Source organism: Zonotrichia albicollis, chromosome Z (genome assembly GCF_047830755.1).
Source record: "Zonotrichia albicollis isolate bZonAlb1 chromosome Z, bZonAlb1.hap1, whole genome shotgun sequence".
NCBI classification, from domain to species: domain Eukaryota; kingdom Metazoa; phylum Chordata; class Aves; order Passeriformes; family Passerellidae; genus Zonotrichia; species Zonotrichia albicollis.
Window position 1 is genome coordinate 31106753 of NC_133860.1, and position 22183 is coordinate 31128935.

The 22183-nt window shown below is 36.3% G+C and overlaps 1 long non-coding RNA gene across 1 annotated transcript; it reads left to right on the forward strand.

The window, feature by feature from the left end:
* Positions 1–5358: 5358 nt before the first annotated feature.
* On the forward strand, positions 5359–16828 carry LOC141727278 (uncharacterized). Its single transcript, XR_012578300.1, has 3 exons — positions 5359–5633; positions 13832–13925; positions 16104–16828. It is a non-coding gene; the product is annotated as an uncharacterized LOC141727278 (long non-coding RNA).
* The last annotated feature ends 5355 nt before the right edge of the window (positions 16829–22183 follow it).

Below are 22183 nucleotides of genomic sequence, written 5' to 3' on the forward strand. Positions count from 1 at the left end.
GAAGGTATTTGATCATAGAACTATAAGGGAACCTAGGAGAAATAGAAGGTAGTACTCAATGGGCTTGAAACATTCTGATTTCCCATTATCTGCTCAGAAGGACGAGAGACTTTTTTTAGATTAAAAGGTTTGAAGACTTCTTGTTGTTTGGTGTTTTGTTTTGTGTGCAGAACTGATCCGTGGGAACCATCTTCACTGCGTTTTTTTAAATGCTGTTGTGCTTAGCATTTCTTTTAGTCTAGTCTATGTCTTGCAAATAAGATTTATTTTCATAGATTAAAGCTCTCAGTCTCTGTGGAGAAATACTGCATCTACAGGAAACATCTGCACCCCAAAGTACTGTTCACACATCTGCTGCTTAAATGTCTTGTAAAAATCTGAGTTTACATGTTTGCAAAATCTAAGAATGTAGAAAAACATGTTTGGAAAGGCAAGAACATACCAGTATATGTATATAAGACAGAATACATACACTGGAGATATTAAACAAAATCAAAACTTGGAAAATTCCTTTTTCTCTTTACATACTGAAAAACAAAAATAGTGTTTAACAAGTCTAGAACTGAGTTCCTCTTTGTATAGGTTGTCTTCCTCTTCATGCTGGGAGACAGAAATGGCAGAGAGGTAGAGAATAATCTGTCATTCAGCTTGGGTTATTAGGTTTAGCTGGACATCTTCACCCCACAGCCTGCTCTGAAACCTCTTTCCTTTGATTTTCAGGTCTCTTTTATATTACAGGGCTCTCTTTGATCTCCGCAGAAGGTCTCACTTTGGCTTTTTATTTATATAGGATGCTTTTCAAGATTTGGTACATTACAGGCTGGGCAGAGGTTATCTGTAACACCATTTGAAAGGTTCTTTACTCTGAATGAAATCATGTACCAGCGAAGTTCTAGCGGAGAGCCCATTTTCGAAACAAACAGTCACTATGAAAAATGGTTGAGGTGTATCAGCATGTTTAATGCTGTTGCCTAACTTGCACTTCAAAAAATTCTTGCAACAGAGCACTGAATGGTAGGTGGAGATTCTGTGAATATAAATGATTAAACATGTTTACAATCACAAATTAAAATGGGTGATTAGAGTGAAATGACAAGTCACAAAGAAGAGTAGTCTTAATAAAAAGGGTTATTTTCTCAGTTCTTGACTGCCAAACACAAGCAGTTTTCAAGGGGTTTCTTTTTCATGTTAAGCCACAATAATTTTGAAAAACAAGTTCTGCTTTTTTTTTTTTCTTGTCCCTCTCCTTCTTTCATTTGAGGTTCACTTCTGCTATATTAAATATTTTTAAGCAAGACTAACAGTTTTTTTTACTTGAGCTGTTACTTCTGAAAAAATATTGGTACAGTGTTTTCAAACTGTCATTTAAAGATGTGGCTTGTCTCATTTCTTCCTGAGCATCTAATAGACCGTGTGTGATCATTTTCTTTTGGTATTCCTAACATTCTGTCTGCAGTCTGCACATTTGAGGCAGCTCTTTTCAACTTCTTTCTCTTTTAGAATATATTTTTATATGGCTGGCAGAAGGAAAAGGATAAAATTTGGCTCAGGCCTGCATGACAACACCTCCTCATCAGTGGATTATCTTCTGGTTCTTTATTGTATAAATTGTTCTCACAAGACCTTAGCAGGCAGATTTACTTATACTTATTTGATCTGGCTAATATCAGTTTGTCAGACTAAGCAAGGTGTTTTACATCTGCTGCTATGCTGCTGATAACCACAATTTGCTGAAATAATAACATTTGATCCAGAAATCCTGGAGTCCTGGCTAGGACTGGGACGATAGGTAACCAAAATAAGGAGCTACATTTAAAAATTATCTTGCTGCTCTGCAAAGTTTTGAAATGCTGTGGAAAGCCAATGGAAAATTTAATCACTTAATCAATGTGAGCTCCCACATTTAAAGCCAAAGAAGATACAATGTGAAAGAGCACTGAAGAATTTAGAGGTCATAAATATATTGTGCAACACTGTAGGAATTCACCCTGTCTATCCTTTGGTACTAAAGCCACCCAGGATGAACAAAAGGTGTTGAGAGAGGGTTTCAGAGTGCTTATATTAACGTCGTGCCCACATGCCTGAGACTCCAGTCTATTATCCCAGATTCTACAACACTACTCAGCATGAATACTATTCCTTAAATATCCCTCCTTCCTGTTGGATTTTCAGTGGAGGAAAGTACTGCATGCCCCCAAGCAGTCATACACTCCCATGTGGACTGCAGAAGACACTACATCTGAAAATTATTTTTCTGTTTCTTATGTAAAGTGTTCATAATCTGGGACTTTTCATAATTAATGGTTAAAACAAGGCACTGGTGTAGAAATATTGCTGAGAGAGTTTAGCAGAAGACGCTTCATTTGAATAAAATCTCATGTTCTTGAAAATGCCTTTCTTGATTTTTTAATACAATATGTTTTACTAATATCATAGATGTCCCATTATTGTACAGCATTGGAGTACAAGGTGGTTTTGGCAGAGGTATTACAGAAAATATAGATAAGTTTGTAAGTCCAAATCTGCTGGGCTGCACAGTTTACCCTAGCAAGACTCTACAGTACTCCCCTTTGATATTTCATTCATTAATGCCTCCATAATCCCTAGGGAATTATTTAAATGGCCAAAATAAATGGATGTTTAAGAGCTGCTATTTATGGCAGTACAGTGTTTAAATCAGCTTCTATTCCAAACTGAGCACTTATGGCTATTTCAGATCAATCTCATTACTGGTCTGGTTTGAATATCTTGATTTTCTGCTTTTAATGCACAATAAGTAAATGCAAGTTGCTTTCTAAATGTAGCTAATGTAATAAATCCCCTTACCAAAGTGTTAATATCTATTCAGATGTTAACAGCCCATCTAAACCCAGATGCTAGCCAACCCGTCTAAATACATTTAGCTGTGAATGTAGACAGATTACCTATCGAGTACTTGATTCATCTCTGCCTGGATACAGTTTCCAATATCACCGAGAAGCTTGTTGTGCCATTAATTACTGTAATGGGCATGCAGCTAGGAGGAAAATAGGGGGGGAAATGTACTTTCATGTACAAAAAAAGAATGGCAGTGTGATATCAGGTCCTCACTCCTATGAAATCCATCCAGAATCCACAGCCACAAGTTACCACCCATTAGCTCTGAAAAGCTACATTTTTTGTTTATTATGACAATTAAATATCTACTATTTGATTATCGAATAACTCATCAGAAGCAATATCTTTAAAAATGTAGGTAACTATTAGACAATAGATTATAAAAGTTACACTGGGAAAATCAAGATTGGCTGTACATTCCATTATTTTTGTACTTGAGGCGAAAACAATTTGTGATGGTGAAAATTCACCCACCAAGGTAAAAATTATGAAGATTTTGCTGAATCCCTAACATGTAAGCTTCCAATTTTAACAGAAGTCAGGAATGTTCTAATGGCCTATGGGTTGTGACTGAAATATGTGAGAAAACAATTACAATTTATAAAATATTTGGAATAAAGGATAAAGTGCCCACCATGTGCATAGCATTCTCTTAAACACATACAATGGCTTTAATTTATTTCAAGTGGAACCAGTATGGGTCCCCTTTTCTTTTCAGAACAATGATGAGACAGAAACTTAGTGATATCAAACATTTTTATAGTTTTTTTAAGTCTCAATGTATAGATAAACTTAAAGGACTTAAACTTTTCCAAGATTTGTTCCAGCTGTCCCTAGTAAATATGAACTAGCTTTGATATTGGCTTTGATATCTTGCTGGGACGCATTACATATATTATATCAGATTTACTTGCAATTGCAATATTTCTCCAATAAGTATTTCCCAAAAGGCACCGATCCTACGCTGTACCTGGACATTATTTATATTCACGCATGTGCAGGTTAGGATTTTCTGTTTGCAGCTGTGACTGTCAGTCGTCCTTTTACTCTACAGTAACTGCAGTAGTGGCACTGCTGGCAAACCAAAACGCTTTGTACTGAGTCTGCAAAGCCTCAGCACTGGGGCTCGTGATGCTTGCTTCACGTGAACTTCCCTTGGCCTGGCTGGAGCCTTGTTCATTCTTGCTTTAGCTTAACAGCAACTTTTCTAATGCCTATGTGTAACTTCTTTTACTTTTCTTCATATGTTGTGGCCATATGAAACCAAACCAGACTAGACCATATGGGTAGTATAAAACAATACAGTCTTCACAGAATAAGAGATTTATGAGGCCAGTATAAAGATAAACTGTGGGCAAAGAGAGTTGCGGTATCACAGCTAAGGCCTTGAGAAGTGGGATCAGAGGACCTGATACACTGGCAGGGTCACAAGCTGGCACTGGAGACCTCTTAATTATCACATCTACCAGTACTCAGGGTAGGGCTAGGACAAAGAGAGCAAAGAGTGAATATGAGCAGCCACATGAAAACTACCATACATAGTATAATGGAAGTAACATGAACTCGCAAAAAATGGAGAGAAATCAAATTGTAAAAAACATATGAGCAAATTTAATAATTTCCTAAGGTGGGTCATCTAGCAAGAGACAGGAGACCATCAATATCAAGAGCACATGGGAAAGGATATAGGATGGTGATGACCAGCTGTACACTTCATTTCTACCATCAATTGGTTGCTGTCAACATTAGGACTCTAAGAGGCAATGAAAGGGTTTGGACAAAATGAAAAAGAGGCATAGACATCAGGAAAAAAATGTATATTAATTTTAATTTCATTATTTTGGATCTTTTCTGTAACAGTGTTTAATTTCTTTTTTCATTAAAATAGATAATCTCTAATAATATCTTGCTGATTATATTTTTAAGATTTCATTTATACTAGCAATAAATTCATACCTTTCTGTATTCAGTGTGTTTTCTATTTGTCCTTAATAATCCCACAATCTGATTTATAAAACAGGCTGGAAGAATTGATATGTGATTAGATGTGACATTGCATACTGAGCTGTCAAAATCTGAACAGGTTAACTCGGATGTTCTTGAGTAGTCAAATGGAAAATAAGGGTACATCCTTAGTGTATTGAATTGTGGCTGGCCACCACGGGTACAGATCTGATCTTTGCAAAGCAGGAGTTCATTCTTGGTTCAGTTAACCAAGTTAGAACTTGAGCGTGTGTGTTGGCAGATTTGATCTTCATGGTGAATGAATCTTGAGTATGGTAAAATACTAAACCGTTGTTTGTAGGGCATGAAAACCTTGATAGTTTTCTAAAATCCTTTTGCTGTTTCAGTAAAGGTATTCACCTTGTGGGTAATAGGCTTCCTAACTTGGGGGTTTAAGATCTAAAGTCAGAAAAATTAATTCTGGAAAACAAGACTGCAACACAAAGATCAGTGAAGCTGAGTGCCTTCCAAGTGGTGACATCATAAATTTAGTGTGTTGGTTGGTGGAGAAGGCAGAAATTCCTTGATGCTGGGTATGTGAGTCTGATGCACAGATGGAGGGTCTGAACAACCTGGAGGCACCCCAGTAATTCTGGAGCTATAAAATCTTCCTAGGCACTCAGATCAGCCTGAGAGTGACGTACCCACACGGCCTGGGGATGGTGATAGCCTGGGTGGATCTCCTCATGCTGCTCAGAGAACAGTCCTTCCTCAGGAAGAATCAGGAGCAGACAGAGGCACTAACAGACAAGGTTAGTGCAGACAGGAGGTGTGGTAAAGTGACTGGGAAACATCTTGAATTAGTGGATTAAGTTTTAGATGGATTATTCAGGGAATAATATGCACTTTTTTTGTACCAATGCTGTTTTCTTGGTCTTTGTTTGATTGGGTTTTGGGTCTTTTAAAAAAATAGATGTTCCATATAGTACTTCCTTTGCAGTTCCTTTGTTCAATAAAAGCTTAATTTTATACATTAATTTTCTAATACTTTGGGAATTTACTGAGAAAAATAAAATTCTGAGTTAAATTCTCATTCAATAAAAATGTGGTATTTATTTTCCAATTTCATTTATTGATTAAAAAGGTATTGTTAGTGCATTCCTTTGGCTGCTTTTCCATTTTTTCCTGCAACTACATGATTCAATTACTTTTACTTTAGAATAATTTTTATTTCATTCTTTTTCTTTGCATAGAGTAATGTGTGCATTATTAAAACTGTTGAATAGTCAAGACTGAACTCATTCTCCTTATTGCACAATAATCTATTAATAACTCCACTAGAAGGAGAAAGTGAATCTCAAGTGAATCTACTCCTTTTATTCATGTGTTAAATAAGAGACCTTGCTGAAGCCTCAAATTCATGTCCATCAAGCTAACTAGAAACAGCTGAAGTTTGTGAAGACAAAAAAATGAAGATTCATATCACAAGCGCATATTACACAAATTTCATAGAATATCAATAAAAGTAAAATCTATTCTCATTTTTAAAGATATGTTAAGTCTCCTTATAACAAAAACAAGATTAAGCAAAAGTGACAATTATATGCCCAGCTGCTGATGGATTTTTGGTCATGATGGGAGCCTGGGGGCCAGATTTAGTAAGAGGTTTAAGTACCTAAGGAGCAATTAGGTAATGAGATTTTTCAAAGGTGCCCTGGTGCCAAAGAATGCACAGGAAAAGAGTAAAATTACTGGTGCATTAGTGATTAAGGTCTGTACCAGTTGTGTTCCATACTTTTCATCCATCAGACAACTCTTAGGAGCTTAAGTCTCTCAGCTTATTTGTCAATAATGCACCTTGTGTGGTTAAATGCCTCCTCAAACATAATTAAATATCACTTTGACTGAGGAGAGGACTATGGATATGTTCCTGAGACAACACAGTTCTCTTCCTGTTGGCAGGGACATTGTTGTCCCTTTGCTGGAAAGAATGTGTTCATGAGTGTTAATCTAAGTAACTCCTATGAGCAGGTAACCCACATGTGTACAGAAGAATTTTTGTGGATCAGACTGTGAGAGGCTCTGCCACTGCTCCCAGTAGTTCATGTGGTTGGAACCACCATTAGAGAAGAGCAAATCACTGTGAGGGTCTGCATGCTGACACTTTTCAGTTTGAGGTTGTATTTAACATTTCATTTTGGCATACCACAAGATGAATTTCTATCATTGGGATTGAAGAAAATTGGAGAGACATTTCATCCATACAGTAAGTTTATTGCAATATATATAGTCAAGCTTAGCTGAGACCTATTGTATTGACATTTTTTTGATCACAATTCAGTTTTCATGGCACCAGGCCCATTGGCAACAGGTGGGGTACACCTGTCTCAAATAGGAAAAAAAATCTTTGCTCAAGGCTTATCCTCTTCTCCCAAGTAACAAGTTGCTTCACTTGCACCAGAGAAGGTTTACAGTAGATATTAGGAAAAAATTATTTGCAGAAAGGATTTCAGGCACTGGAGAAGGCTGCCCAGGAAAGTGGTTGTGTTACCATTCCTGGAGGTACTTAGAAGACAGGCAGATATGACACTGGTTTAATGGTTTAATGGTGGACTTGGCAGAGTTCAGGGCTGGGCCTGGTGATCTCAAAGGCCTTTTCCAATCTAAATGATTCTATGATTTATTATTCTGTGGAAACTACTCTTAGAACTTTATAGTTAATATACAAGCACTATGCTCTTACTTTTCCACCTAATTTTAAACCTGGAAAAAAAAAATTGAAACACAAGGCATATGTTGAATATGTTTAGATATTTTGGCTTGAAATTAACAGAATTTTTTCCATCATTGCAGTTCTCAGGGAGTTAATTTTTGCCATTCTACAAGTCGTGTGTAATGCCTTTTGGCATTTAAGTGCATCTTAACATCCAAGCCAAGTGTAGAAGAACATGGTGAAATCCAAATTCTGCACACTCCAAAGTGAACTGATTGAAGGCTCAGAAAATATACACCTGGATCTGAAAGCAGAACCAGGTTGCTGAGCTCAGAAAATTATGTCATCCCATTTCCAATACCTTAATCCATTTATCCCTTTAGTTTCCATTACTGATCCTGTCATACAGAGAAATGATCAAACCTACTTTCAAAGTTCTTTGATTCTCATTGAGATACTCTCAGAAACATTCAGTATAATTTAATAATACCTTCCTTAATTTAATTTTTTCAAACATACACAAAATTTCATCCGTACAAAGTAAGAGCAATGTCAAGTTTTGGACAATATCAGGCTAAATTACGTGAATTCTAATCCTTAGTAGGTAGCAAGGAAAGTTTTGCTTGCAACAATTTCTGAAGATTAATACTGACTTTATGCAGGCAGCGGCTTTTCCGTCTGAAGGAGGGATAAGTGCGCACAAGTTTCTTGGATTTTTTAATGTATATTTTATATATTAGGCTTTTCAGTCTAGTAACTTTATTGAAATTGTGAAGAAACCATTTTGAAAAGGCAATAGACCTAGTGCACTGTGTGCTTTGACCGTGAATAAAGTAGAATGACTTTATTTGAGGGAGCACTTTGCATTTCCAGAGTTAAGTAGTAGAGAAAAGAAATCGCACCATGTGCAACAACGTACCCGTTTGCCGGGTTTGAGTTGTTTAGAGTAGTTAGGAAGAGAAAAGTAACTGATAAACCATTATGAGGCAATTCTAATTAATTTGTGTCCAAGGAAGTGCAAATGAAATGTGAAATCACTGAAATATGGTACTCACCACATTTAAAATCTGATTTTAACTTCCACAAAAGCTAATGGGTGATTAATGCCACTAGGTTGTAGATTTTTCTGGGGGGTGAGAGGGGGAATGTAAGTTATTGCAACACACTTTAAGTACTTACAGTACAAATAACTTAGTAATGACAAGTAGTGACAATGCTTTGGAGAATCTGGATATATTTCTTTTTCGCACTTCATTATTTATAACTATCATTTTGCACAATCCTAAACTTCAGACCAAAAAGAGTATGGATTCAGAACTTTCATTATGAGACAGAAGAGTAGGTCATTAAAATGGGCTTGCCAAGATATGAGAAGCATGGAGCCAGAGGAAGGAAAATGAATGACTTTTTGGCAAGGTACTCCTTGGAAAACAGTTGTTAGTGACATACCCTCCTTTCTTTTAAAAGAAACCAACTAGCTTTTTTCTTAAAACTTAAGATTCTTGTGAATTTGGTTTTGTAGAGATTTAATCACCTATCATAACATCTAACATTGAAATGAGTTAACAGAACCCTAAAATAGGATATTAGTTTTTCAAGTATTTCAACACCTATCTTGCATCCAACTGTGGAGACTGAGCATTTCTGCACCTTTTAAATGAATTCTGAGAAGACAAACACATCTTAAAGTCATCAAGAACCTTATTTTGTGTAATCTTGGTAAAGTCAGCTAGAAACTTTTAATGCATGCCTTTTAGACGAATTATCTGCAGGAAGATGTTTACTTAGCAGATGGACCTAATGGGCAGAAGGCAAGCTTAGCAAAGGTGGCCTTTTAAATATGCATTTAGAAATATCCTTACATGTTTTAAGTTAGGTATCTAAAGTGCACGTCTATCTGGAAAAATCATTGTAGAAATTAATTTGTGAACAATTCTCAGTGTCAATAAAAAAAAAAAAAGTCATCTGAAAGGAACCTCTAACTCCTACTCAGAGTGGAGATAATTCCAAAATTAGAGATGTTTGTTCATGACCTTGTTCAGCTTAGTTTTGAAAATCTCTAATGATGGAGATTCCAGTCTCTGTGAGAAACCTTTTTCATTGCTTAATGAAACTGACTTTCTTACCTTGCTTGCGACCTTTGGCTGCTGCTTGCCCCATTGCTCTGCACCCTGGAGATGAGTGTGCCTCTGCTTTCCCAGTAAATTCCCGCAGAACCTCGCTCTTTTTTCCTGGCACTGAGATTCCCTCTCCTCCCCCTGCATCTCTTTACAAGTTACCTGCTGACCTCACTTTCACAGCTCAACCACAAAAGTGGATAACCTCTGCCACCACAAGAGTACTCTGCTGACACATGGCACAACAGGCACTGGAGATGGTAATTTAGCACTCTGAAAGGATTAGAGGATTCCAGCAGACTTGAATTTTAAGAATTGACCTGAATTAACAGCAATGGCATAAATTTAAATTCTTCTAGGATTTAGCTGGAAAAGAACAGAATAATTTTTTTCCTGCAACTTTTCCACAGAATTTGCCTGTGCAGAGTTCTGCTCATGTGGTCACATGGAGTATCTCCATTATTTCTCATGGAATTAAAAGTTAAGGATTCAAAGGGTGCTCCTCACATCATCAAGTCAAATCCTCTTTCAGGGTTATAATCCCAGAAACATATTTAGTACAGCTTCTTGTAAAATCTAGCTCAGGCTTATGTTTCCGGTGCTTGCACTAAGAAGTGGTTCCACTACTCTGATGGTTAGGAAAGTATTCTAATTCTCAGACTAGATGTATTCAGCTCAAGTTTATAACCATTCGTAACTGTGCCAGCGTTGCCTTTTAACTGCAATAGCTCTTTATCCTCCCCAGTAATAACAGTCCTGGTGTATTTATAGATACATCCCTTCTTAGCCTTTCATTTCCTGGTTTCAAAAAATGAAAATCACAGAGTGCAGCAGAGAATCTTTTCTAAAGTGTTGTAGAATTGTATTCACCCGTCTTATGACTCCATCTGTTTAATGGTTCCCCCAGTGTCTCTCATCACCTGCACTGCTTCCTTTTACCTCACCAATTAAACACCTGACCTTACTGCTTCTGCTTTTGCAATGCTGAGAGGTTTGATTTTGCCTCACATATGTTCTGAAAAGGCTGTGACCATTGGACCACTAAGACAGCAGTTTTGTTTCATCCTCCTTTTCTCTTAGAAACTCACAGTTACTCAAGTTTTGTGTGGGTTTTTTTCCTCTTGTCTGCTGCAAATAAAATAGATATATGTGATAGATGAACAATAGAACAAAAGTGAGGTGATCAAACCTGTTTCTATTGTTCCTGTGATACAGGTAATAACTGTGAATCTTCTTGTCAGAGCTGTCATGAATTATTTGAGTGAAATTCTCAGGAACATTTTTTGTACCGGAATTTGAGATGGAGAAGCAATTCCTTCCCCATAAAGTTATTTATCCTGATTTAAAAGCAGTTTTAAATGTTTTAAACATTGAACTACTTCTGTTAGTAAAAAAACCTGAAAGGGCAGATATGCAAGTGAGAGTCCCAGCATCACTAGAAAAAATTTCACAATATGGTGGAAAATCTATGGAATGGTTGTTCAGAGATGTTCAACATGGATTACAGAAAATTAATGATGTCTCCACAGCATGGATGGGTGAAGAAATCCCACCATCAAAAGCTATGAGATTAAGAGAATATCAGAAAAGGACTATTCCTTACTAATTATTCAAATATTAGTAATAAATAGTAATAAAAGTAATAAAAGTAATAAAAATAGTAATAAATAAATAGTAATAAAAGAATATTCCTTACTAATTATTCAATATCAACCTGTCAAATTAATTGGAAAACTGTTCTGTATGAAAAACTATGAAAAGTGATCAATTTCTAGGAAAACAGATTTTGCATTAAGGTACAGAAAGTATGATTCTCTTTCTACTTTCGTCATTTTTTTTGCAACACTAAAAGTACATTTTCCATTCCACATAACATTAAAGAAAAAGATATGTATAATGAGGGTTAAGACAGCAGCAAGTTTGATGGGAGAACACAATCATAATTGTATAAATGAATTTTATGAATTCACATTTGCAAGTGACTTATGTATCTCTAAATTTCAGTATTTCTACTGGTATCAGTAATAAGCATATAAAACAAGTTTCATTTTAAATGGTGGCAAAGTTGTGTCTTAATATTAATAGACATCTGGTGAAGTTGTATTAGTGTATTAAGTGTAAAGGATTAATTACTTTAAATGCAGCTTGTCATTTTTAAAACATTAATTTGGGGGGGAATTTTTTCTGCATTTTTCTGAAGCTTGGGTTTTCACAGTTTTAAAAGTGGATTTTATTTGTTTCTACTAAGCGTTAGCAGGTAATTCAAGGACACATTAATTAATCTCATCCTACAATGTGTAGTCATCCTGTCAGCTGGAGAAAAAAGGGTTGTGGGTGTTTTTTAATATGCAAATACCATGCCTCCTCTGAAATTCATTTGTAAATGAACATTTTTCATTCAGACAAAATGCTTAAGGCTAAGATATTAATATCAAGGACAAGGGATATCCTTACCTGACAAAGTCATGCACCCACTTGGAAATAGAAATAGATCCAAATAGTAATCTATTGGATGTAGACTTGGATCTAAATCATGTTTTCCTACTTACATATTGCATATCTGACATATCTTGTGCATCTTGATGCACTTGCAGCAAAACAATATTGGGTGTTGGCTGGATGTGAAGAACAGGAGCAACATTTAATTTGAAAAGGAGACTGTAGCTCTTTTGACCAATTGGGCAAATATTGGACATTTAAACATATATTTATATTTTCAAAGTCCTGCATGGAGTTTTACTAATAAATCTTCTCATCCTCCCATAAAAACAGAAGTTGGGGCTACATGTTTATGTGAGAAAGTATCTAACCCCAGGAGGAGCACATGTCTCAGGCTGATGACAGGTTAAAAGCAAAAGTAACTAGCCTTTAGGATTATGGCTTTTAACATAAAGAAAACACATTCAACTAATATATGATACCTGAGACATGGAGGTTTGCTATTCTGAAGCCCATGGTATGCACCGCTGCTTTTGTGATCACAAAACATTAAGAGAGGGAATTCTAGGATTTTGCCTTTTGTAGATACAACAAAAGCCCTACATGAGCTCATACTATTCTACCACAAGCCAGCTTGTTTTTCTCCAAATCTAAGTGCCAAAATACAACCCTACTAAGTTTTAGACTTCAGAGGTAACAGACATCTTTCCTTTGCCTCATCATGTTTTCACTTTAAGTTTCCCTCCTGCTATTGAATCACACCTGCTTGTAGCAAGAAAAGACATGGGCTGCTCAACAGCTCACTGATACAAACTAATGAACAGTGGTTTGTCTGAAGCAGAGAAAATGCAACCAACTAAGACCACCGGAGGTAAGAGCAGTGACTTTCTATTGAGCTAACAATATTTATAGCTTCCTTTTCCCAGATATTTTATTTAATCTGTACTGGTAGATCTTACATAAATAATAGCCCGGCTGACACTGATTCTTGCCCTAAAGTAGTGAAAATGAAGGTGTGAACCTAAACCCGTAACTTTGCATTTTCATTGTACTGCTTCAATTATTATGTTACTATATTTTTATTTCTGAATGTGAATATAAACATACTGCTCATTACCTGAAAATTCATAGCTTTAAGATCAAAAATTACATCCAGAACTACTAGCATTGTTAAAACAAGTCCTCTACTTTTGAAACATAGATTTCTGTCTTTTGAGAAATAAGTTTTGTAACATTTCTGCTCTATATTTTAATATCCTACAGAAATGCAACATGCCTCTAGCTGAATATGCTGGCCCTCAGGCTGCAGAGACATTATGTTTTTCCTTGTTTTCCCTTTCTCTGTTCCTGTGAATTTTGAATTATCCTGCTTTTTCAGGAGAGCACAATTTTAAGAGAAGGCAGTGACTTAGCTGCAGGGTACTGTTTCGCCTGATCTGAGCCGTGGGTTTAGCCACCCTCTGGTTGACACAGATCCTTCCTCTGCAGAAAATCATCCAATCCATTGTGCCATGATGCAAGAAGGCAGGCAGCCACCTTCATGCAGATTTTAAAAGAAAACACATTGGCTCTGTTCTTCAAAAAGAATGGTTCAAGATTACAGCTTTTGCATAAATCTGTAGGCTAGGGGGTCCCAAAAAGGTAGAGACATCCTGATAGCTCTGGATCACGTAACCCCGCTCCATGGAGATGGAATTTCAAAATAGAACTTTTCCTCCATGTTTCTTGTTCTTCACTACAGGGTCCATTCTTGCTGCATATCTCCTTTCTGAAGTGCCTGATGTCCCTGGGCCCTGAGATGCATCCTAAGGCTGAACAGTGCAAAACTAAAAAGGGTGGGTTTACTTTTTAAAATTTCTCTTTAGGCTACAGAAACAGTTTGTTACTTGTAAAAGGGCTTGGGGTAATAGTGCAGGCATCAAAATGCCTGTGTGACGAGCATAGTGGTAGGGCACTAAGGGTGATGGAGATGAAAAACCCTTTTTCTGTTTATTATGATGAGTACGTTAGTTGCAAATGTAAGTAATACTGGATTAATCTGCTCATACTCTTAGAGCAGTTTCATGCTTTAAATTTCATTGCTTTAAATTGCTTTCATTGCTTTAAATTATGTTATCCATGAAATTTTCATCCTTCCTGAGAAGTTGTAAGTAGAATTTCTCTTCAGTTCCAACCCTAAGTCTGATCCTGGAAAATCTAAATTAATTTTCATATTGGCACATATTTATAATAAAATTAATTTGAATAATAGTCTTTAAAAATCTTAGTATTTTATTTTAGTATATTATTGTTCCTTTTTTCCTAAACTTCAGTCACAGACTTAAATTTCTCATATTATCCCCTATATAATATTAACAAATACCATTACCATAAATGGTAATACACAAATACCATATACCATTAACAAAGTACATTGCAGAATTCCTTCAGAGAAAATAACTAGGATGGAATAGATCAGATATTTCAGGTCCAAATGGCAACAAATACCCTGGTCGTTTAAGTAGTATTTTTTAAGATCTCTTTCATAAAGAAAGGACATCATTCACTGGTCATCAGTCTGGAGAAAAGGACATTACAATTCATCTCAGACTGCCAAAAGCAGAAAGTATATTTTAGACAGTTAAACAGCTGCACTTATGTCTAAAGGAGGACAGATAAGAAAGGCTTTTCACAAAAATGATTTACAGAGATTGTGTTAGCTAAATGTTCAGGTCTGTTCAAAATTAGTCCTGATGCTTAGCTGAGCTTTCAGCTGGACACAATATTTTGTTCCGTCTACTATGATTTTTCCACAGGTGCTCCATGTATTCATGGTGGATGCTAACCCATAAAATACAACACTGGTCAGTGGCAGTCAGAGAGGCAGTCCAGGGTCTCTTGATTCAACAGTGAGAGACTGTTAAAGCATGGCTCAGCATATCATGCTTTATTCTTTTTATTAGAAGAATGTGTTCTGAATAGCTGAAGGCAAGAAATGTCCGGCTAAAATGTGTAGGCCATAGAAAGACAGCCATGCTATATTGAAACTGATACAGCAATGGTAATCTATTTTCTGGGTTGTTTGCTACTTATTACTTAAGCTGTTTCAGGTGATGTAAAATATGCAGCTTTTGGTGTGGGGGGTTATGTGGGGGAATGTTTTTTGACCATAAATAACATAAACATTTTGTATTTGTGGCTCACAGCACTCTAAGTGGCTTGCAAATCAAAGACACTAAATTAATTTTTCAGCTTTCTGTGTCCAGCCAACTGAGAAAATGATGCTCCAGAGCCCTTCAGTTCCTGTCTAGTCTGAAAACACTACATACAGGGAAGAAGAAATTAATTCCACCCCAGAAAACCCCTGGCATTACTGTTTTCTATTTCCTGCCAATAGTATCTATCTATTTAAAGAAAAACAAACAGCACTCTTAGTAAATGAAAGGCATACATACAATTACAATGACTTAGATAAACAGCAAAAGCCTTGTATTAAAATGTACTGGATGCGTGCATATAAATACTTCTCTAAAATAGAAAATATAAAACTGGTACTGTTATATAATTTATGTATTAATAATGGTAATGAAAAGAAGGAAGTAAGGGAAAGCATATTGGAAGAAACTCTAATATATGCATGTAGCTTTTCCTGGCAGATTTACAAAGGGTTGTACTGACTTTGCAATAGTTATATGCATAAGCTCTTCAGGGACCTTGATCCTGAATTGCTCCACACAGACATAAATATTATTATAGGCACGAACTGTCACAGTGGAGCTCTCTACAAGAAAAGTCAAATAGGGATAACAAGTTATTTCTCAACTTTCTCAAAATTTACTTGCAATTTCTATGAGCAGCAAAAGTAGACTAGGTATTCATTATCACAGGGAAGTAGACAGCAACTGATCATAAAAGACCAAATAATCCATGAGTAAAATACACTTTGTAGTAGCTTTATTCATGTTTTCTTCTTCTAGAACTAAAGAGCAGCTGTTCCAATTAACGTGATTTTTTTTTCTCTTTTGTTGTTACAGCTTTTGAATTTTTCTGGAAACAGAGAGATACATATTATATGAAGTGTAATCAACAGCAAAGTTGAATTGAGGTTGGAGAACATTGCAAACATTTCAGTTTTATGAGAAAAAGAATGGTGATTACATGGCCATAAATGCCATGAATTCCACTGCTACTGAATGAAACCAATACCATTATGTACCTTTTTGTACACTGTTACCTTGACTCTGCAAAATGAGACATCGCTCTTCCCCCACCTTTCAAATGGGTAAAATCTTGTCTCCGATACCTTACAGGAAGTCTTCCAGAAATTTAACTTCCAGATTGAGGGAAAAAAACTTAAAATAAAAAATTTGGCCCACTAAAAGAGAACTGCCTTTGTATATAGACAGAAAACAGGTTATGGATTCTGAAACTAAAAGGATCATTTGATGTTAGCCTGGCTTTCTGTATACCACAGGGTTTTTTTTCTTGTTTATAATTACTTCTTCATTGAGTGTGGGTTTTTTTGTGGTTTAAAAAATGTTCATGTTCTTCACTGGTTGATTTAATATTTGATCATTTGCTCTCCTGAAAGCATCTTATTTTTTCTTTGAATTTACTTGTACCAGGTTTAGCTTACTTGACATCTGCAGTTATGTGAGGCTAAAGAGGTTACTTTATCCTCTTGATGGTAATTGCCTTTTTAACAAAGAATTTCACCAACAGAATTAAAACCATTTTAGTGCCATATTTTTTATTTCATTATGAGAAAACTATTTCCTAGCAGAGACTTCTGATTGCTGACAAATTCTGTTAGAAATATTACACTTTGTTTCTTGTTTTTATTAACAATTACCTTCCAAGATCTGTAAGCTACCTGGTTTTTCATTAAATACGCAGAATTGTTAGTTGTGATATTATCTTCCCACATATAAAATCTCCAGTACATTGTATCTACACAGTTGCCTTTATTAACCTCTTTTTCTGTCTTTTTAGAGAATTAGGCTTCTTTGCAAAAATATTATCTTAATTTACATTAATCACACCCTTCACTTTAATTCTTTATTAAATGAATCCTCTGCCTGCTCTTCTGTTTATTCTGTTGGTGACAAACCTCACTTGACTGACCAATAGGATCATCCTGTTGTGGTATGGTAAACCAAGCATTGTTCCAACCTTAGCATTTCCACCAGTTTAAAAAAACAAAAAAAAGAAAAAAGCTGTGTGGATTTAGTAATTTTACAAGTTTATTCCTATTAATGCAGTCTAGCATACTCCCTAATTGCTAATTACTGAAAGCCTTCAGTAGGTTCTCCTTCTGGGAACATCTTAAATTCCACTAGTATTTTCAAGGAAAGGTATCTAGAATTGTTCATTCATTTTTAAACCACCAGTTCATTAACAAATAATATTTTTTTTTAAATAAATCAATGAAAGCCTCTTACAACAACACTGGAATTGCCTGTTTGTTTCATTTTCTCGGCAATACAGGCAGTATAATCCCAGCTGTTTGGAGCATGAAGAGGTTTGATCTTTGCAAGCTGCCCCACCTGGAATCTGAGAGCCGTAAGTGTGGAGCAGTGACATTTATAAGTCTGTGTACCTGGCTATTGATTATCCTTGTGTTTATGAGTTCATACAGGAACAGATGTTAGCTGACATTTCTTGTTTAATCTTACAGACGTGCTGAAATTGCCATTGGAGATTTGGGTGAATATGGAGAGGCATGTTATTATCAAAAACTGAAACCACATGGAAATAAGCCAAGAAGATTTTTTTACTCTCACAGAAGTACAGAAGAATCTGGGGCAATTTCTGATCAATCTGAGCTCATCACTACAAGAATTTTTAGGAATTTTGTTCTATTGTGCAAAGCCAAGGGCTTACCTCAATTGGCATCTAATTGCAGGTCTAGTTCATCTAGATCATGAAATAAAAGGCAAAAAAAAAAAAATCTCTGTTTTCAAACAAGTATATTGCTATTTTTTCACAGACACACTGAGAAAGACGCTAATTCTCCGCCTAGACTGCAAGCCCCTTCAGTATGTTTCCCAGAGCCTCCCGTTAGCATGGCAACTCATAAACCCCACAGATCTTCTGAACGAATTTGAGGTTTTTAATAAATCATTATTCTAAATATTGCATTTTTATATGTCACTGGTTATGCCTGGCCTTTTGTAATTACTGAATGATTCATGGGCTGTTTGGAAGAGTACACATATGCCCACAAATATTTAAAACTGTATATGTCTTGTTAAGCAAGGTCGTTGACCTCCTTTAACCAAGAAATTTAAAGGCTTTGTGCTGGCTTTTGGGTTTTACTGATTGTTTAAGACACAATCAAGGCTTGAGTGGGGTTTAAGAAGGGGGCTGTGACCACTCAGTTGCAAACCTGAGCTCCATGCCCTTTGGTGTAACCTCTGAGTGCATATTAGCTCTAATAATTAAATTCCAGGAGTGTGTGGTGTTTAACCTGTGGTGTTGGAGGAAAAGGAATATGTTTTCTGAGATCAGGACCTAAAGAGTTACACTTTTTTCCTGACCATGTTTGAAGACTGAGGAAAGCTGAGTCTCAAGGAGTACAGTCAGTGTCTTGTAATGGATTTCTGGGTGGCTGCTCATGCAAGTATTGCCATTTAAGCCTACAGCATCACTAGGCACCCTGATGCTTCAAAGCCATCCCTGTTTACCACATTTTGGAGCAACATGGACTTCATGTGTGCTTGACGACCCTATCAAGTTTTTAAGAAATGCTTTCAACAAGTCATAAACTTACATACATATTCTCAGCATCTTACAGTTCTTGATGTTTGCAGAGCCATCCATTTGCACATGACTTGTAGCTGTGACAGGTCTGCATAAAGAAACACTGGCTTTTACCACAGACCACTTGACCTGAGAGAGCAAAATTAACAGGAAGCAGCACACATGCCACATATCCCACAATTTAGTGACTGAGTGCTAGATTCACTGGGCAAACACCATCTTTACATCAAGACATTTTCCAGACAAGCGGATCTACAAGAAAGGTGAGTTTGCAAAGAAAACCTCAGGATTCCTAGATTTTTGAAGCAGTTGAGGGAAGAAAATGCTCCATCTTGCTCCTTGCATGTTTACCTTTTGCTACTAGTATGTTTACCTGTGGTCCGAACGACTTTGTATTCCTAGTTTTGCTGGTTTTTAAAAAACGTATTTAAAAAATATTTACCTGCTGTGCATGAGGTCTCTTGACCTGAATATTCAGAAAGCTGTTTCCTTTTTTTGGGATGCAACATTGTGTGAGCTTACACACAAACACAGCCTTCTAGCACAATGATACTAATATCTGCATGTCTTACTCACTAAAAAATAAAACCACAAGAAAATTTTAAAAAATCATTCTACTGCTTGTGGGTACAGCAAACAAACATTTCACTGCAGCATATCTCTGCCTTCCTGCAGAATAGAACGGATGGACTAAAAGGCAGTATTCTGAAGATGTGACCAGCCCTTCTACTCCGCTTGTAATGCTAAAGCTCTGCGCAGCTCTGGGCTTGAGCAAGTCGTAGGTATTTCTTAAGAGAAACATACTTTTCCTAATTACACATTGTAACATTTATACTTTCATTTAGTTGGAAGGAAAGCTGTTCAAGATAAAATCCATTTTAACTTCTTCCTTAAAGGAAAAAAAGCAGTATATAAGCCCTGATTTTCTGTATATGGTGCCTTACTCAGTTTTTCTGTTAGTTATCCCATAGAAATTAATTCTCCAAGACCACAGGTTTATTAGAGTCAAACATAGAGCAACTTCAATAATAACTTTTACTTAAATATTTAAACTGTTATTACGCTTGACAAATTTGCCAGAATAAGGCCACAGCCAAAAGGGAAAAATCTAGCAAGAGCTAAAATTATTTATATCATTACATCTGAGTGAAAGGCAAAACTCCACTGGCATGGAATACTTAGAAATACAGCCAATCAGCTAAGGGCATTCTTTCAGATCTGCTTGCTAGTAAGGAGTTTCTTGTTAAGAAGAAAGTGAGACCCAACACCTGTATCTGTTTCAATCTGTGGAGGATTTTCAGGAATCCTTGTTCCTCTGTGTTCTCCATGAAGATAACTCATCTATAACAGTAACAATCACCTATTTTGCCAGGTGAAAAGCTAATTTTCATTTCAGGAATGGAGATTCTTATGTCAAATACAGCTTGTTCCTGGGCAAGCAACGTCAGTAATGCTGGCATGCATTCAGCGTTCTGGAAATAATATTTTGAGTCCTGGCTGATGTTAAACTAAGTAAGATGGACAGACAAAGCTTCATCTCACTTAATGTCCTTGTCTTAAATATGCCTGCATTATCCAGAGATTTAAACTATATGAAATTTGAACTAGGAAAATGTCAATGCCTTATGACTAAATAGGAGTACTTTTATCTGAGTTAGAAAAAGGAAAGGGAAGAAAAGAGGAGACTTGCTGAGACTTTCATTTTGATTAGATGGAGACAGGCCATCTGCCCACCTGCATTTCAGGAAATACCCATGGACTACTAGAAAAGAGAAGGCAAGATAATGTAGTTTTCCTGACAGTCTGATACAAACCTTTAAGAAACTTGGGCTGTTTGTGAAGTGTGAAGTCATTCTTCACCATTGGTATGAAAGTATCATTAGGAATAACATGACAAATTCAGGTCTCCTTTATGTTTCATAGAGTTTGATCAACTCCTATGTTAGAGGCAGAAATGAGAAGCCAGTGATGTGTGTGTGCTCCCTCACTGTTCCAAAGAAAAACGTCTATCATCACTCAATGCTCTCAGACCAAGTTTCCTCTAACCTGGATCCCTGGCTTCAAAGCTTTCCTGTTAATTCTGCATGGTACCTCACATACCAATAGAAGAGATTGCTATCTGTTTTCCACTCATTTTGATGCTCATGCCATCAGCCTACTAATAAAGATATCCCTAAATATTAATATTGATTTCATTAACCCCACTGAAAATAATATCTCCCTCGGTCCTATGAAAAACAAAAGTGTTGTGGAAAAGGGTGCTAGACTTCTGTAGGACAGCGAAAGCTGGTCTGACACAGAGCTGTGCAGGTTTTTAAATGCAAAATTTGCTGCAGGGCCAGAGAAAAATGTTTTACTAGATTCGTAGTAGAATCTGAGAATCTGATCTGTGTGAGTGGGTGTTTTATCTTTCTTTTTTAATCTCCTTGGTTTGTATTTGTAAATATTATGAGTAACATTAATTGCTAGTAAGAGGCTGACAGTAACTACAATAGCTGTGCTGAAGATGTTGGACTTTGGCTGATGTGCACCAGGCAAAATCTAACTTTCAGAAGCTTTCAACTCAGTAAGGATTTCTTTTATTCTTTTATTCTTACACCTCTGTGCATTTCACCTTACCGTATCCAGGAGAATGTATCCTTTCAATAGCTGTCAGCACTTTCTAAACACCTGCTGTTTATTCTTTTAAAAGTTGCAAGGGAGAGGAAGAAAAATAAATTTAGCAGATTTATGGGCTTATTTTCCTCCCAGATCATATCTCTTTATCCTATATCAGAGCATTGTTAGTTTTCTAACATATTTTGAAAAGGTCAGGATTGTGCATTAAAGATCCCATTTCATATTTCACAGAATAATCACATACGGTGTGCTGTTTCTGTTCTAAGTAGTCTAACAGAACATGGCAAATTTGGTGCTAGAAAAGTGACAACTTCTTTAAAGATTTAGGTTCTTCTCTGGGGCACAATGTACCCTTCAGTGCTTATGCTCATCTGCCCTGTCTGCATTCACAGAGCTGTTCCAGGTATGGGGAGAATGTTCCTAAGCCAGGGTAGGGAACAGAAGAAAACTGAAAATTTGCCTGAAAACTGTTCTAAAAAAACAGTGCTTTGAATGTTCAACAGTGTTATGGCTATTAATTAGTACATGTACTGCAGTGTACTGAAGTCGCTTGGCTTGAAAACATCATAGTTTGTAGACACATCACCTGATAAAAAGAAGACCTTAATGCCTCATTTTCTATGTGCCTGCTAATATTATTATTCAACTGATACAATTTTCCCATTCTGAACAATGAAGCTCATAGAAAACTGTTTTTTGCAGGTACTTGTTGAAGTATTCTTGCTTCATTACT